At 38.5% G+C, this 13,991-nt stretch overlaps 28 non-coding genes across 28 annotated transcripts; all 28 read left to right on the forward strand.

Annotated features, from left to right (window-relative positions):
- Window positions 1–329: 329 nt before the first annotated feature.
- Window positions 330–411, forward strand: trnal-aag (transfer RNA leucine (anticodon AAG)). The gene has a single exon. It is a non-coding gene; the product is annotated as a tRNA-Leu (tRNA).
- A 336-nt stretch (window positions 412–747) lies between these two features.
- Window positions 748–829, forward strand: trnal-aag (transfer RNA leucine (anticodon AAG)). Its single transcript has one exon. It is a non-coding gene; the product is annotated as a tRNA-Leu (tRNA).
- Window positions 830–1,165: 336 nt separating this feature from the next.
- Window positions 1,166–1,247, forward strand: trnal-aag (transfer RNA leucine (anticodon AAG)). Its single transcript has one exon. It is a non-coding gene; the product is annotated as a tRNA-Leu (tRNA).
- A 336-nt stretch (window positions 1,248–1,583) lies between these two features.
- Window positions 1,584–1,665, forward strand: trnal-aag (transfer RNA leucine (anticodon AAG)). Its single transcript has one exon. It is a non-coding gene; the product is annotated as a tRNA-Leu (tRNA).
- A 336-nt stretch (window positions 1,666–2,001) lies between these two features.
- trnal-aag (transfer RNA leucine (anticodon AAG)) lies at window positions 2,002–2,083 on the forward strand. The gene has a single exon. It is a non-coding gene; the product is annotated as a tRNA-Leu (tRNA).
- Window positions 2,084–2,837: 754 nt separating this feature from the next.
- On the forward strand, window positions 2,838–2,922 carry trnal-aag (transfer RNA leucine (anticodon AAG)). The gene has a single exon. It is a non-coding gene; the product is annotated as a tRNA-Leu (tRNA).
- Window positions 2,923–5,077: 2,155 nt separating this feature from the next.
- trnal-aag (transfer RNA leucine (anticodon AAG)) lies at window positions 5,078–5,159 on the forward strand. Its single transcript has one exon. It is a non-coding gene; the product is annotated as a tRNA-Leu (tRNA).
- Window positions 5,160–5,495: 336 nt separating this feature from the next.
- On the forward strand, window positions 5,496–5,577 carry trnal-aag (transfer RNA leucine (anticodon AAG)). Its single transcript has one exon. It is a non-coding gene; the product is annotated as a tRNA-Leu (tRNA).
- A 336-nt stretch (window positions 5,578–5,913) lies between these two features.
- trnal-aag (transfer RNA leucine (anticodon AAG)) lies at window positions 5,914–5,998 on the forward strand. The gene has a single exon. It is a non-coding gene; the product is annotated as a tRNA-Leu (tRNA).
- Window positions 5,999–6,331: 333 nt separating this feature from the next.
- Window positions 6,332–6,413, forward strand: trnal-aag (transfer RNA leucine (anticodon AAG)). The gene has a single exon. It is a non-coding gene; the product is annotated as a tRNA-Leu (tRNA).
- Window positions 6,414–6,749: 336 nt separating this feature from the next.
- On the forward strand, window positions 6,750–6,831 carry trnal-aag (transfer RNA leucine (anticodon AAG)). The gene has a single exon. It is a non-coding gene; the product is annotated as a tRNA-Leu (tRNA).
- Window positions 6,832–7,167: 336 nt separating this feature from the next.
- trnal-aag (transfer RNA leucine (anticodon AAG)) lies at window positions 7,168–7,249 on the forward strand. Its single transcript has one exon. It is a non-coding gene; the product is annotated as a tRNA-Leu (tRNA).
- Window positions 7,250–7,581: 332 nt separating this feature from the next.
- Window positions 7,582–7,663, forward strand: trnal-aag (transfer RNA leucine (anticodon AAG)). Its single transcript has one exon. It is a non-coding gene; the product is annotated as a tRNA-Leu (tRNA).
- Window positions 7,664–7,984: 321 nt separating this feature from the next.
- trnal-aag (transfer RNA leucine (anticodon AAG)) lies at window positions 7,985–8,066 on the forward strand. Its single transcript has one exon. It is a non-coding gene; the product is annotated as a tRNA-Leu (tRNA).
- A 336-nt stretch (window positions 8,067–8,402) lies between these two features.
- Window positions 8,403–8,484, forward strand: trnal-aag (transfer RNA leucine (anticodon AAG)). Its single transcript has one exon. It is a non-coding gene; the product is annotated as a tRNA-Leu (tRNA).
- Window positions 8,485–8,820: 336 nt separating this feature from the next.
- trnal-aag (transfer RNA leucine (anticodon AAG)) lies at window positions 8,821–8,902 on the forward strand. The gene has a single exon. It is a non-coding gene; the product is annotated as a tRNA-Leu (tRNA).
- Window positions 8,903–9,235: 333 nt separating this feature from the next.
- Window positions 9,236–9,317, forward strand: trnal-aag (transfer RNA leucine (anticodon AAG)). Its single transcript has one exon. It is a non-coding gene; the product is annotated as a tRNA-Leu (tRNA).
- A 317-nt stretch (window positions 9,318–9,634) lies between these two features.
- On the forward strand, window positions 9,635–9,716 carry trnal-aag (transfer RNA leucine (anticodon AAG)). The gene has a single exon. It is a non-coding gene; the product is annotated as a tRNA-Leu (tRNA).
- A 321-nt stretch (window positions 9,717–10,037) lies between these two features.
- On the forward strand, window positions 10,038–10,119 carry trnal-aag (transfer RNA leucine (anticodon AAG)). Its single transcript has one exon. It is a non-coding gene; the product is annotated as a tRNA-Leu (tRNA).
- Window positions 10,120–10,455: 336 nt separating this feature from the next.
- On the forward strand, window positions 10,456–10,537 carry trnal-aag (transfer RNA leucine (anticodon AAG)). Its single transcript has one exon. It is a non-coding gene; the product is annotated as a tRNA-Leu (tRNA).
- A 336-nt stretch (window positions 10,538–10,873) lies between these two features.
- On the forward strand, window positions 10,874–10,955 carry trnal-aag (transfer RNA leucine (anticodon AAG)). Its single transcript has one exon. It is a non-coding gene; the product is annotated as a tRNA-Leu (tRNA).
- A 333-nt stretch (window positions 10,956–11,288) lies between these two features.
- On the forward strand, window positions 11,289–11,370 carry trnal-aag (transfer RNA leucine (anticodon AAG)). Its single transcript has one exon. It is a non-coding gene; the product is annotated as a tRNA-Leu (tRNA).
- Window positions 11,371–11,686: 316 nt separating this feature from the next.
- trnal-aag (transfer RNA leucine (anticodon AAG)) lies at window positions 11,687–11,769 on the forward strand. The gene has a single exon. It is a non-coding gene; the product is annotated as a tRNA-Leu (tRNA).
- Window positions 11,770–12,103: 334 nt separating this feature from the next.
- On the forward strand, window positions 12,104–12,186 carry trnal-aag (transfer RNA leucine (anticodon AAG)). The gene has a single exon. It is a non-coding gene; the product is annotated as a tRNA-Leu (tRNA).
- Window positions 12,187–12,521: 335 nt separating this feature from the next.
- On the forward strand, window positions 12,522–12,604 carry trnal-aag (transfer RNA leucine (anticodon AAG)). The gene has a single exon. It is a non-coding gene; the product is annotated as a tRNA-Leu (tRNA).
- A 331-nt stretch (window positions 12,605–12,935) lies between these two features.
- On the forward strand, window positions 12,936–13,018 carry trnal-aag (transfer RNA leucine (anticodon AAG)). Its single transcript has one exon. It is a non-coding gene; the product is annotated as a tRNA-Leu (tRNA).
- A 332-nt stretch (window positions 13,019–13,350) lies between these two features.
- Window positions 13,351–13,432, forward strand: trnal-aag (transfer RNA leucine (anticodon AAG)). Its single transcript has one exon. It is a non-coding gene; the product is annotated as a tRNA-Leu (tRNA).
- Window positions 13,433–13,753: 321 nt separating this feature from the next.
- On the forward strand, window positions 13,754–13,835 carry trnal-aag (transfer RNA leucine (anticodon AAG)). Its single transcript has one exon. It is a non-coding gene; the product is annotated as a tRNA-Leu (tRNA).
- Window positions 13,836–13,991: the final 156 nt, after the last annotated feature.

Here is a 13,991-nt window from a genome sequence, read left to right on the forward strand (position 1 = left end):
TGAGTTTGTTTGCGCAAGGACAAATAAAGGGAATCCAGCTTTTACCCCAATTCCCACGCCTGTTATTGAAATTATCTCATGCGTTTTTCAGATTCAATCTGCTTCAGACATAAAAGCAGAAACGAATTATATGTGTACACGAAGGAAGAAAGAGCAACATGAGATAAATTAACAGTTTTAAAAAGAAAATCAAAAACGATGAAGGAAGAGCAACATGAGATTCATAACAATTTTAATTAAAGAAGAAAATTAAAAAGAAGACAAAGTTACAAGGGAGTGCCGATGCTCTAGGTAACTGATGGGAAAGTGTGAATATTTTGCTAAAGCAGGGTAGTGTGGCCGAGCGGTCTAAGGCGCTGGATTAAGGCTTCAGTCTCTACGGAGGCGTGGGTTTAAATCCCACCACTGCCATCTTTATTGAGTTTGTTTGCGCAAGGACAAATAAAGGGAATCCAGCCTTTACCCCAATTCCCACGTCTGTAATTTAAATTATCTGATGCGTTTTTCAGATTCAATCTGCTTCAGACATAAAAGCAGAAACTAATTATATGTGTACACGAAGGAAGAAAGAGCAACATGAGATAAATTAACATTTTTAAAAAGAAAATAAAAAACGATGAAGGAAGAGCAACATGAGATCCATAAAAATGTTAATTAAAGAAGAAAATTAAAAAGAAGACAAAGTTACAAGGGAGTGCCGATGCTCTAGGTAACTGATGGGAAAGTGTGAATATTTAGCTAAAGCAGGGTAGTGTGGCCGAGCGGTCTAAGGCGCTGGATTAAGGCTCCAGTCTCTATGGAGGCGTGGGTTCAAATCCCACCACTGCCATCTTTATTGAGTTTGTTTGCGCAAGGACAAATAAAGGGAATCCAGCTTTTACCCCAATTCCCACGTCTGTTATTGAAATTATCTCATGCGTTTTTCAGATTCAATCTGCTTCAGACATAAAAGCAGAAACGAATTATATGTGTACACGAAGGAAGAAAGAGCAACATGAGATAAATTAACAGTTATAAAAAGAAAATCAAAAACGATGAAGGAAGAGCAACACGAGATCCATAAAAAAATGTATTAAAGAAGAAAATTAAAAAGAAGACAAATTTACAAGGGAGTGCCGATGCTCTAGGTAACTGATGGGAATGTGTGAAAATTTAGCTAAAGCAGGGTAGTGTGGCCGAGCGGTCTAAGGCGCTGGATTAAGGCTCTAGTCTCTATGGAGGCGTGGGTTCAAATCCCACCACTGCCAGCTTTATTGAGTTTGTTTGCGCAACGACAAATAAAGGGAATCCAGCCTTTACCCCAATTCCCACGTCTGTTATTGAAATTATCTGCTGCGTTTTTCAGATTCAATCTGCTTCAGACATAAAAGCAAAAACGAATTATATGTGTACACAAAGGAAGAAAGAGCAACATGAGATAAATTAACACTTTTAAAAAGAAAATCAAAAACGATGAAGGTAGAGCAACATGAGATCCATAAAAAAAATTATTTAAGAAGAAAATTAAAAAGAAGACAAATTTACAAGGGAGTGCCGATGCTCTAGGTAACTGATGGGAAAGTGTGAATTTTTTGCTAAAGCAGGGTAGTGTGGCCGAGCGGTCTAAGGCGCTGGATTAAGGCTCCAGTCTCTATGGAGGCGTGGGTTCAAATCCCACCACTGCCATCTTCATTGAGTTTGTTTGCGCAAGGACAAATAAAGGGAATCCAGCCTTTACCCCAATTCCCACGTCTGTTATTGAAATTATCTCATGCGTTTTTCAGATTCAATCTGCTTCAGACATAAAAGCAAAAACGAATTATATGTGTACACGAAGGAAGAAAGAGCAACATGAGATAAATTAACACTTTTAAAAAGAAAATCAAAAACGATGAAGGAAGAGCAACATGAGATCCATAAAAAAAAATATTTAAGAAGAAAATTAAAAAGAAGACAAAGTTACAAGGGAGAGCCGATGCTCTAGGTAAGTGATGGGAAAGTGTGAATATTTTGCTAAAGCAGGGTAGTGTGGCCGAGCGGTCTAAGGCGCTGGATTAAGGCTCCAGTCTCTATGGAGGTGTGGGTTCAAATCCCAACACTGCCATCTTTATTGAGTTTGTTTGCGCAAGGACAAATAAAGGGAATCCAGCCTTTACCCCAATTCCCACGTATGTTATTGAAATTATCTGCTACGTTTTTCAGATTCAATCTGCTTCAGACAAAAAAGCAGAAACTAATTATATGTGTACACGAAGGAAGAAAGAGCAACATGAGATAAATTAACACTTTTAAAAAGAAAATCAAAAACGATGAAGGAAGAGCAACATGAGATCCATAAAAATTTTAATTAAAGAAGAAAATTAAAATGAAGACAAAGTTACAAGGGAGTGCCGATGCTCTAGGTAACTGATGGGAAAGTGGGAATCTTTAGCTAAAGCAGGGTAGTGTGGCCGAGCGGTCTAAGGCGCTGGATCAAGGCTCCATTCTCTATGGAGGCGTGGGTTCAAATCCCACCACTGCAATCTTTATTGAGTTTGTTTGCGCAAGGACAAATAAAGGGAATCCAGCTTTTACCCCAATTCCCACGTCTGTTATTGAAATTATCTGCTACGTTTTTCAGATTCAATCTGCTTCAGACATAAAAGCAGAAACGAATTATATGTGTACACGAAGGAAGAAAGAGCAACATGAGATAAATTAACAGTTTTAAAAAGAAAATCAAAAACGATGAAGGAAGAGCAACATGAGATCCATAAAAAAATGTATTAAAGAAGAAAATTAAAAAGAAGACAAAGTTACAAGGGAGTGCCGATGCTCTAGGTAACTGATGGGAAAGTGTGAATATTTAGCTAAAGCAGGGTAGTGTGGCCGAGTGGTCTAAGGCGCTGGATTAAGGCTCCAGTCTCTATGGAGGCGTGGGTTCAAATCCCACCACTGCAATCTTTATTGAGTTTGTTTGCGCAAGGACAAATAAAGGGAATCCAGCTTTTACCCCAATTCCCACGTCTGTTATTGAAATTATCTCATGCGTTTTTCAGATTCAATCTGCTTCAGACATAAAAGCAGAAACGAATTATATGTGTACACGAAGGAAGAAAGAGCAACATGAGATAAATTAACCTGTTGGGGATGGGGGCGCTGTTTAGACTATTTATGCTAATGTGGCTAATTTTTTAAACGGCTTCCCACAAAATCCTTGATCGTACAATATGCATATTATTATTATTATTGGATAGAAAACAGTCTATAGTTTCTATAGGAGTTGAAATTTTGTCTCTAAGTGGAACAGAGCCCATTCTACAGCAATTTCCCTGACATGGAGTCAGATTTGAGAAACGTTGGCCACTTTTCTGAAGTCATTTAAACGGGCACTGTCGTTGCTATGACTATACGGACACTTCTTACGTCTTCCCCTGGATGCCTTTACGTGATGACGATTCCAACGGGCTCGATTGCTCGTTCACAGGCACTACAAATGAAAAAAACCTTTAGCTAGCAAGTCTTTTCTTGCTGCGTAACGCGCGTGGAAGACACCGACCCTCTCCTGTTCCAAGCATTAGTTTAGCCTGTTATATTTCTCCGGTCATCTTTTCACTCGTTATAGGAGTTACAAACATCACAAAGTAGTTAATTTAAAGCGTTTTATAGCAATTTATATCCGTTTAGTGCGATTTTGGGACATTTATTTTTGCAACGATGTGAAAAGTTGGGAACGCTTTTCAGTTCATCCCGAACGTAGTTGACATTTCCACATGGCAAGAGGACAGCTTTCCACCAAAAGACGATTTCTCCCAAGAAAGGATCCTTTGCCCAAGATACTGATGGAAGAACAGCTCAAGGTAGGACATTTTTATTATGATAAATCGTGTTTCTGTCGAAACATTTTAGTGGCTTAGGACGCCATGTTTTTTGACGTAGCTTCGCTTGGCGCAAACTGTATTGAAAAGTAAGGATAAATTAAAAAATGTAATAACGCAATTGTATTAAGAATTAAATTGTCTATCAATCCCTGTCCACCCTATATTTTTTAGTCACGTTTATGAGTATTTATGTATAAGAGTAGATCACTGTCTAAGTGGCGCAAGGACGTTTTCTTTACCAGCTTGTCTACATTTCACATTGTCTAACCATGATTTTGGTGGCTAAATATAAACATTTTCGATCAAACTGTATATGCATGTTGTAATGTGATGTTACAGGAGTGTCATCGGAAGAATTCTGAGAAGGTTAGTGAAAAAATTAATATCTTTTGGCGATGTTGACTTTTATCGCTCACTTTGGCTAGAATCAATGCTGGGCTGCTATGTGCTATGTGCTACGCTAATATAACGATTTATTGTGTTTTCGCTGTAAGACACTTAGAAAATCTGAAATATTGTCTGTATTCACAGGATCTGTGTCTTTCGATTCGTGTATGCTGTGTATTTTTACGAAATGTTTGATGATTAGTAGTTAGGTAAACACGTTGCTCATTGTAATTATTCTAGTCCATTTGTGATGGTGGGTGCAATTGTAAACTATGCCATATACCTGAAATATGCACTTTTTTCTAACAAAACCTATCCCATACCATAAATATGTTATCAGACTGTCATCTAATGAGTTTTTTTGTTGGTTAGGGGCTATAAATATCTTAGTTTAGCCGAATTGGTGATGGCTACTGGTGTTGGTGGACAAATAAAAGATGGTGGAATATGCTAATGTGTTTTTAGGTAATAGATGTACATCTTTACATATTGTGTCTTCCCTGTAAAACATTTTAAAAATCGGAAATGTTGACTGGATTCATAAGATCTGTGTCTTTCATTAGCTGTATTGGACTTTAATGTGTGAAAGTTAAATATTTTAAAAAAATATTTTTTTTGAATTTCGCGGCACTGGTTTTTCAGTGGGGGGGGGGGGGGTGTGCCGCTAGCGCCACGCTGATCCTAGACAGGTTAACAGTTTTAAAAAGAAAATCAAAAACGATGAAGGAAGAGCTACATGAGATCCATAAAAAAATGTATTAAAGAAGAAAATTAAAAAGAAGACAAAGTTACAAGGGAGTGCCGATGCTCTAGGTAACTGATGGGAAAGTGTGAAAATTTAGCTAAAGCAGGGTAGTGTGGCCGAGCGGTCTAAGGCGCTGGATTAAGGCTCCAGTCTCTATGGAGGCGTGGGTTCAAATCCCACCACTGCCATCTTTATTGAGTTTGTTTGCGTAAGGACAAATAAAGGGAATCCAGCCTTTACCCCAATTCCCACGTCTGTTATTGAAATTGTCTGCTACGTTTTTCAGATTCAATCTGTTTCAGACATAAAAGCAGAAACGAATTATATGTGTACACGAAGGAAGAAAGAGCAACATGACATAAATTAACACTTTTAAAAAGAAAATCAAAAACGATGAAGGAAGAGCAACATGAGATCCATAAAAAAAAAATTTTAAGAAGAAAATTAAAAAGAAGACAAAGTTACAAGGGAGAGCCGATGCTCTAGGTAACTGATGGGAAAGTGTGAATTTTTTGCTACAGCAGGGTAGTGTGGCCGAGCGGTCTAAGGAGCTGGATTAAGGCTCCAGTCTCTATGGAGGCGTGGGTTCAAATCCCACCACAGCCAGTTTTATTGAGTTTGTTTGCGCAAGGACAAATAAAGGGAATCCAGCTTTTACCCCAAATCCCACGTCTGTTATTGAAATTATCTCATGCGTTTTTCAGATTCAATCTGCTTCAGACATAAAAACAGAAACAAATTGTATGTGTACACGAAGGAAGAAAGAGGAACATGAGATAAATTAACAGTTTTAAAAAGAAAATCAAAAACGATGAAGGAAGAGCAACATGAGATCCATAACAATTTTAATTAAAGAAGAAAATTAAAATGAAGACAAAGTTACAAGGGAGTGCCGATGCTCTAGGTAACTGATGGGAAAGTGTGAATATTTAGCTAAAGCAGGGTAGTGTGGCCGAGCGGTCTAAGGCGCTGGATTAAGGCTCCAGTCTCTATGGAGGCGTGGGTTCAAATCCCACCACTGCAATCTTTATTGAGTTTGTTTGCGCAAGGACAAATAAAGGGAATCCAGCTTTTACCCCAATTCCCACGTCTGTTATTGAAATTATCTCATGCGTTTTTCAGATTCAATCTGCTTCAGACATAAAAGCAGAAACGAATTATATGTGTACACGAAGGAAGAAAGAGCAACATGAGATAAATTAACAGTTTTAAAAAGAAAATCAAAAACGATGAAGGAAGAGCAACATGAGATCCATAAAAAAATGTATTAAAGAAGAAAATTAAAAAGAAGACAAAGTTACAAGGGAGTGCCGATGCTCTAGGTAACTGATGGGAAAGTGTGAATATTTTGCTAAAGCAGGGTAGTGTGGCCGAGCGGTCTAAGGCGCTGGATTAAGGCTCCAGTCTCTATGGAGGCGTGGGTTCAAATCCCACCACTGCCAGCTTTATTGAGTTTGTTTGCGCAAGGACAAATAAAGGGAATCCAGCTTTTACCCCAATTCCCACGTCTGTTATTGAAATTATCTCATGCGTTTTTCAGATTCAATCTGCTTCAGACATAAAAGCAGAAACGAATTATATGTGTACACGAAGGAAGAAAGAGCAACATGAGATAAATTAACAGTTTTAAAAAGAAAATCAAAAACGATGAAGGAAGAGCTACATGAGATCCATAAAAAAATGTATTAAAGAAGAAAATTAAAAAGAAGACAAAGTTACAAGGGAGTGCCGATGCTCTAGGTAACTGATGGGAAAGTGTGAAAATTTTGCTAAAGCAGGGTAGTGTGGCCGAGCGGTCTAAGGCGCTGGATTAAGGCTCCAGTCTCTATGGAGGCGTGGGTTCAAATCCCACCACTGCCATCTTTATTGAGTTTGTTTGCGTAAGGACAAATAAAGGGAATCCAGCCTTTACCCCAATTCCCACGTCTGTTATTGAAATTGTCTGCTACGTTTTTCAGATTCAATCTGTTTCAGACATAAAAGCAGAAACGAATTATATGTGTACACGAAGGAAGAAAGAGCAACAAAAGATAAATTAACACTTTTAAAAAGAAAATCAAAAACGATGAAGGAAGAGCAACATGAGATCCATAAAAAAATGTATTAAAGAAGAAAATTAAAGAGAAGACAAAGTTACAAGGGAGAGCCGATGCTCTAGGTAACTGATGGGAAAGTGTGAATTTTTTGCTACAGCAGGGTAGTGTGGCCGAGCGGTCTAAGGCGCTGGATTAAGGCTCCAGTGTCTATGGAGGCGTGGGTTCAAATCCCACCACTGCCATCTTTATTGAGTTTGTTTGCGCAAGGACAAATAAAGGGAATTCAGCCTTTACCCCAATTCAGATGTCTCTTATTGAAATTATCTGCTGTGTTTTTCAGATTCAATCTGCTTCAGACATAAAAGCAGAAACGAATTATATGTGTACACGAAGGAAGAAAGAGCAACAAGAGATAAATTAACATTTTTAAAAAGAAAATCAAAAACGATGAAGGAAGAGCAACATGAGATTCATAACGATTTTAAAGAAGAAAATTAAAAAGAAGACAAAGTTACAAGGGAGTGCTGATGCTCTAGGTAACTGACGGGAAAGTGTGATTATTTTCCTAAAGCAGGGTAGTGTGGCCGTGCGGTCTAAGGCGCTGGATTAAGGCTCCAGTCTCTATGGAGGCGTGGGTTCAAATCCCACCACTGCCAACTTTTTTGAGACAAATAAATAGAATCCAGCCTTTACCCCAATTCCCACGTCTGTTATTGAAATTATCTGCTGCGTCTTTCAGATTCAATCTGCTTCAGACATAAAAGCAGAAACGAATTATATGTGTACACGAAGGAAGAAAGAGCAACATGAGATAAATTAACAGTTTTAAAAAGAAAATGAAAAACGATGAAGGAAGAGCAACATGAGATCCATAAAAAAATGTATTAAAGAAGAAAATTAAAAAGAAGACAAAGTTACAAGGGAGTGCCGATGCTCTAGGTAACTGATGGGAAAGTGTGAATTTTTAGTTAAAGCAGGGTAGTGTGGCCGAGCGGTCTAAGGCGCTGGATTAAGGCTCCAGTCTCTATGGAGGCGTGGGTTCAAATCCCACCACTGCCATCTTTATTGAGTTTGTTTGCGCAAGGACAAATAAAGGGAATCCAGCTTTTACCCCAATTCAGACGTCTGTTATTGAAATTATCTCATGCGTTTTTCAGATTCAATCTGCTTCAGACATAAAAGCAGAAACGAATTATATGTGTACACGAAGGAAGAAAGAGCAACATGATATAAATTAAAAGTTTTAAAAAGAAAATCAAAAACGATGAAGGAAGAGCAACATGAGATCCATAAAAAAATGTATTAAAGAAGAAAATTAAAAAGAAGACAAAGTTACAAGGGAGTGCCGATGCTCTAGGTAACTGATGGGAAAGTGTGAAAATTTAGCTAAAGCAGGGTAGTGTGGCCGAGCGGTCTAAGGCGCTGGATTAAGGCTCCTGTCTCTATGGAGGCGTGGGTTCAAATCCCACCACAGCCATCTTTATTGAGTTTGTTTGCGTAAGGACAAATAAAGGGAATCCAGCCTTTACCCCAATTCCCACGTCTGTTATTGAAATTATCTGCTGAGTTTTTCAGATTCAATCTGCTTCAGACATAAAAGCAGAAACGAATTATATGTGTACACAAAGGAAGAAAGAGCAACATGAGATAAATTAACATTTTTAAAAAGAAAATCAAAAACGATGAAGGAAGAGCAACATGAGATCCCAAAAATGTTTAATTAAAGAAGATATTTAAAAAGAAGACAAAGTTACAAGGGAGTGCCGATGCTCTAGGTAACTGATGGGAAAGTGTGAATATTTTGCTAAAGCAGGGTAGTGTTGCCGAGCGGTCTAAGGCGCTGGGTTAAGGCTCCAGTCTCTATGGAGGCGTGGGTTCAAATCCCACCACTGCCATCTTTATTGAGTGTGTTTGCGCAAGGACGAATAAAGGGAATCCAGCCTTTACCCCAATTCCCACGTCTGTTATTGAAATTATCTGCTGCGTTTTTCAGATTCAATCTGCTTCAGACATAAAAGCAGAAACGAATTATATGTGTACACGAAGGAAGAAAGAGCAACATGAGATAAATTAACAGTTTTAAAAAGAAAATCAAAAACGATGAAGGAAGAGCAACATGAGATCCATAAAGATTTTAAAGAAGAAAATTAAAAAGAAGACAAAAGTTACAAGGGAGTGCTGATGCTCCAGGTAACTGATGGGAAAGTGTGAGTATTTTGCTAAAGCAGGGTAGTGTGGCCGACTGGTCTAAGGCGCTGGATTAAGGCTCCAGTCTCTAAAGAGGCGTGGGTTCAAATCCCACCACTGACATCTTTATTGAGACAAATATAGGGAATCCAGCCTTTACCCCAATTCCCACGTCTGTTATTGAAATTATCTGCTGCGTTTTTCAGATTCAATCTGCTTCAGACATAAAAGCAGAAACGAATTATATGTGTACACGAAGGAAGAAAGAGCAACAAGAGATAAATTAACATTTTTAAAAAGAAAATCAAAAACGATGAAGGAAGAGCAACATGAGATCCATAACGATTTTAAAGAAGAAAATTAAAAAGAAGACAAAGTTACAAGGGAGTGCTGATGCTCTAGGTAACTGACGGGAAAGTGTGATTATTTTCCTAAAGCAGGGTAGTGTGGCCGAGCGGTCTAAGGCGCTGGATTAAGGCTCCAGTCTCTATGGAGGCGTGGGTTCAAATCCCACCACTGCCAACTTTTTTGAGACAAATAAATAGAATCCAGCCTTTACCCCAATTCCCACGTCTGTTATTGAAATTATCTGCTGCGTTTTTCAGATTCAATCTGCTTCAGACATAAAAGCAGAAACGAATTATATGTGTACACGAAGGAAGAAAGAGCAACATGAGATAAATTAACAGTTTTAAAAAGAAAATGAAAAACGATGAAGGAAGAGCAACATGAGATCCATAAAAAAATGTATTAAAGAAGAAAATTAAAAAGAAGACAAAGTTACAAGGGAGTGCCGATGCTCTAGGTAACTGATGGGAAAGTGTGAATTTTTAGTTAAAGCAGGGTAGTGTGGCCGAGCGGTCTAAGGCGCTGGATTAAGGCTCCAGTCTCTATGGAGGCGTGGGTTCAAATCCCACCACTGCCATCTTTATTGAGTTTGTTTGCGCAAGGACAAATAAAGGGAATCCAGCTTTTACCCCAATTCAGACGTCTGTTATTGAAATTATCTCATGCGTTTTTCAGATTCAATCTGCTTCAGACATAAAAGCAGAAACGAATTATATGTGTACACGAAGGAAGAAAGAGCAACATGATATAAATTAAAAGTTTTAAAAAGAAAATCAAAAACGATGAAGGAAGAGCAACATGAGATCCATAAAAAAATGTATTAAAGAAGAAAATTAAAAAGAAGACAAAGTTACAAGGGAGTGCCGATGCTCTAGGTAACTGATGGGAAAGTGTGAAAATTTAGCTAAAGCAGGGTAGTGTGGCCGAGCGGTCTAAGGCGCTGGATTAAGGCTCCTGTCTCTATGGAGGCGTGGGTTCAAATCCCACCACAGCCATCTTTATTGAGTTTGTTTGCGTAAGGACAAATAAAGGGAATCCAGCCTTTACCCCAATTCCCACGTCTGTTATTGAAATTATCTGCTGAGTTTTTCAGATTCAATCTGCTTCAGACATAAAAGCAGAAACGAATTATATGTGTACACAAAGGAAGAAAGAGCAACATGAGATAAATTAACATTTTTAAAAAGAAAATCAAAAACGATGAAGGAAGAGCAACATGAGATCCCAAAAATGTTTAATTAAAGAAGATAATTAAAAAGAAGACAAAGTTACAAGGGAGTGCCGATGCTCTAGGTAACTGATGGGAAAGTGTGAATATTTTGCTAAAGCAGGGTAGTGTTGCCGAGCGGTTTAAGGCGCTGGGTTAAGGCTCCAGTCTCTATGGAGGCGTGGGTTCAAATCCCACCACTGCCATCTTTATTGAGTGTGTTTGCGCAAGGACAAATAAAGGGAATCCAGCCTTTACCCCAATTCCCACGTCTGTTATTGAAATTATCTGCTGCGTTTTTCAGATTCAATCTGCTTCAGACATAAAAGCAGAAACGAATTATATGTGTACACGAAGGAAGAAAGAGCAACATGAGATAAATTAACAGTTTTAAAAAGAAAATCAAAAACGATGAAGGAAGAGCAACATGAGATCCATAAAGATTTTAAAGAAGAAAATTAAAAAGAAGACAAAAGTTACAAGGGAGTGCTGATGCTCCAGGTAACTGATGGGAAAGTGTGAGTATTTTGCTAAAGCAGGGTAGTGTGGCCGACTGGTCTAAGGCGCTGGATTAAGGCTCCAGTCTCTAAAGAGGCGTGGGTTCAAATCCCACCACTGACATCTTTATTGAGACAAATATAGGGAATCCAGCCTTTACCCCAATTCCCACGTCTGTTATTGAAATTATCTGCTGCGTTTTTCAGATTCAATCTGCTTCAGACATAAAAGCAGAAACGAATTATATGTCTACACAAAGGAAGAAAGAGCAACATGAGATAAATTAACATTTTTAAAAAGAAAATCAAAAACGATGAAGGAAGAGCAACATGAGATCCATAAAGATTTTAAAGAAGAAAATTAAAAAGAAGACAAAGTTACAAGGGAGTGCTGATGCTCTAGGTAACTGATGGGAAAGTGTAAATTATTTGTTAAAGCAGGGTAGTGTGGCCGAGCGGTCTAAGGCGCTGGATTAAGGCTCCAGTCTCTATGGAGACGTGGGTTCAAATCCCACCACTCCCATCTTTATTGAGTTTGTTTGCGCAAGGACAATTAAAGGGAATCCAGCTTTTACCCCAATTCCCACGTCTGTTATTAAATCATCTGCTGTCTTTTTCAGATTCAATCTGCTTCAGACATAAAAGCAGAAACGAATTATATGTCTACACGAAGGAAGAAAGAGCAACATGAGATAAATTAACATTTTTAAAAAGAAAATCAAAAACGATGAAGGAAGAGCAACATGAGATCCATAAAAATTTTGATTAAAGAAGAAAATTAAAAAGAAGACAAAGTTACAAGGGAGTGCTGATGCTCTAGGTAACTGACGGGAAAGTGTGAATATTTAGCTAAAGCAGGGTAGTGTGGCCGAGCGGTCTAAGGCGCTGGATTAAGGCTCCAGTCTCTATGGAGACGTGGGTTCAAATCCCAACACTCCCATCTTTATTGAGTTTGTTTGCGCAAGGACAAATAAAGGGAATCCAGCCTTTACCCCAATTCCCACGTCTGTTATTGAAATTATCTGCTGCGTTTTTCAGATTCAATCTGCTTCAGACATAAAAGTGGAAATGAATTATATGTGTACACGAAGGAAGAAAGAGCAACATGAGATAAATTAACAGTTTTAAAAAGAAAATCAAAAACGATGGAGGAAGAGCAACATGAGATCCATAAAAATGTTGATTAAAGAAGAAAATTAAAAAGAAGACAAAGTTACAAGGGAGTGCCGATGCTCTAGGTAACTGATGGGAAAGTGTGAATTCTTTGCTGAAGCAGGGTAGTGTGGCCGAGCGGTCTAAGGCGCTGGATTAAGGCTCCAGTCTCTATGGAGGCGTGGGTTCAAATCCCACCACTCCCATCTTTATTGAGTGTGTTTGCGCAAGGACAAATAAAACGAATCCAGCCTTTACCCCAATTCCCACGTGTGTTATTGAAATTATCTGCTGCGTTTTTCAGATTCAATCTGATTCAGACATAAAAGCAGAAACCAATTATATGTGTACACGAAGGAAGAAAGAGCAACGTGAGATAAATTAACAGTTTTAAAAAGAAAATCAAAAACGATGGAGGAAGAGCAGCATGAGATCCATAAAGATTTTAAAGAAGAAAATTAAAAAGAAGACAAAGTTACAAGGGAGTGCTGATGCTCTAGGTAACTGACGGGAAAGTGTGAATATTTTGCTGCAGCAGGGTAGTGTGGCCGAGCGGTCTAAGGCGCTGGATTAAGGCTCCAGTCTCTATGGAGACGTGGGTTCAAATCCCACCACTCCCTTCTTTATTGAGTTTGTTTGCGCAAGGACAAATAAAGGGAATCCAGCCTTTACCCCAATTCCCACGTCTGTTATTGAAATTATCTGCTGCGTTTTTCAGATTCAATCTGCTTCAGACATAAAAGTGGAAATGAATTATATGTGTACACGAAGGAAGAAAGAGCAACATGAGATAAATTAACAGTTTTAAAAAGAAAATCAAAAACGATGGAGGAAGAGCAACATGAGATCCATAAAGATTTTAATGAAGAAAATTAAAAAGAAGACAAAGTTACAAGGGAGTGCCGATGCTCTAGGTAACTGACGGGAAAGTGTGAATATTTAGCTAAAGCAGGGTAGTGTGGCCGAGCGGTCTAAGGCGCTGGATTAAGGCTCCAGTCTCTATGGAGCCGTGGGTTCAAATCCCACCACTGCCATCTTTTTTGAGACAAATAAATAGAATCCAGCTTTTACCCCAATTCCCACGTCTGTTATTGAAATTATCTGCTGCGTTTTTCAGATTCAATCTGCTTCAGACATAAAAGCAGAAACGAATTATATGTGTACACGAAGGAAGAAAGAGCAACGTGAGATAAATTAACAGTTTTAAAAAGAAAATCAAAAACGATGAAGGAAGAGCAACATGAGATCCATAAAAATGTTGATTAAAGAAGAAAATTAAAAAGAAGACAAAGTTACAAGGGAGTGCCGATGCTCTAGGTAACTGATGGGAAAGTGTGAATTCTTTGCTAAAGCAGGGTAGTGTGGCCGAGCGGTCTAAGGCGCTGGATTAAGGCTCCAGTCTCTATGGAGGCGTGGGTTCAAATCCCACCACTGCCATCTTTATTGAGTTTGTTTGCGCAAGGACAAATAAAGGGAATCCAGCCTTTACCCCAATTCCCACGTGTGTTATTGAAATTATCTGCTGCGTTTTTCAGATTCAATCTGATTCAGACATAAAAGCAGAAACCAATTATATGTGTACACGAAGGAAGA

This window comes from Salvelinus fontinalis, unplaced genomic scaffold (genome assembly GCF_029448725.1).
Source record: "Salvelinus fontinalis isolate EN_2023a unplaced genomic scaffold, ASM2944872v1 scaffold_1035, whole genome shotgun sequence".
Taxonomy (NCBI): Eukaryota; Metazoa; Chordata; class Actinopteri; order Salmoniformes; family Salmonidae; genus Salvelinus; species Salvelinus fontinalis.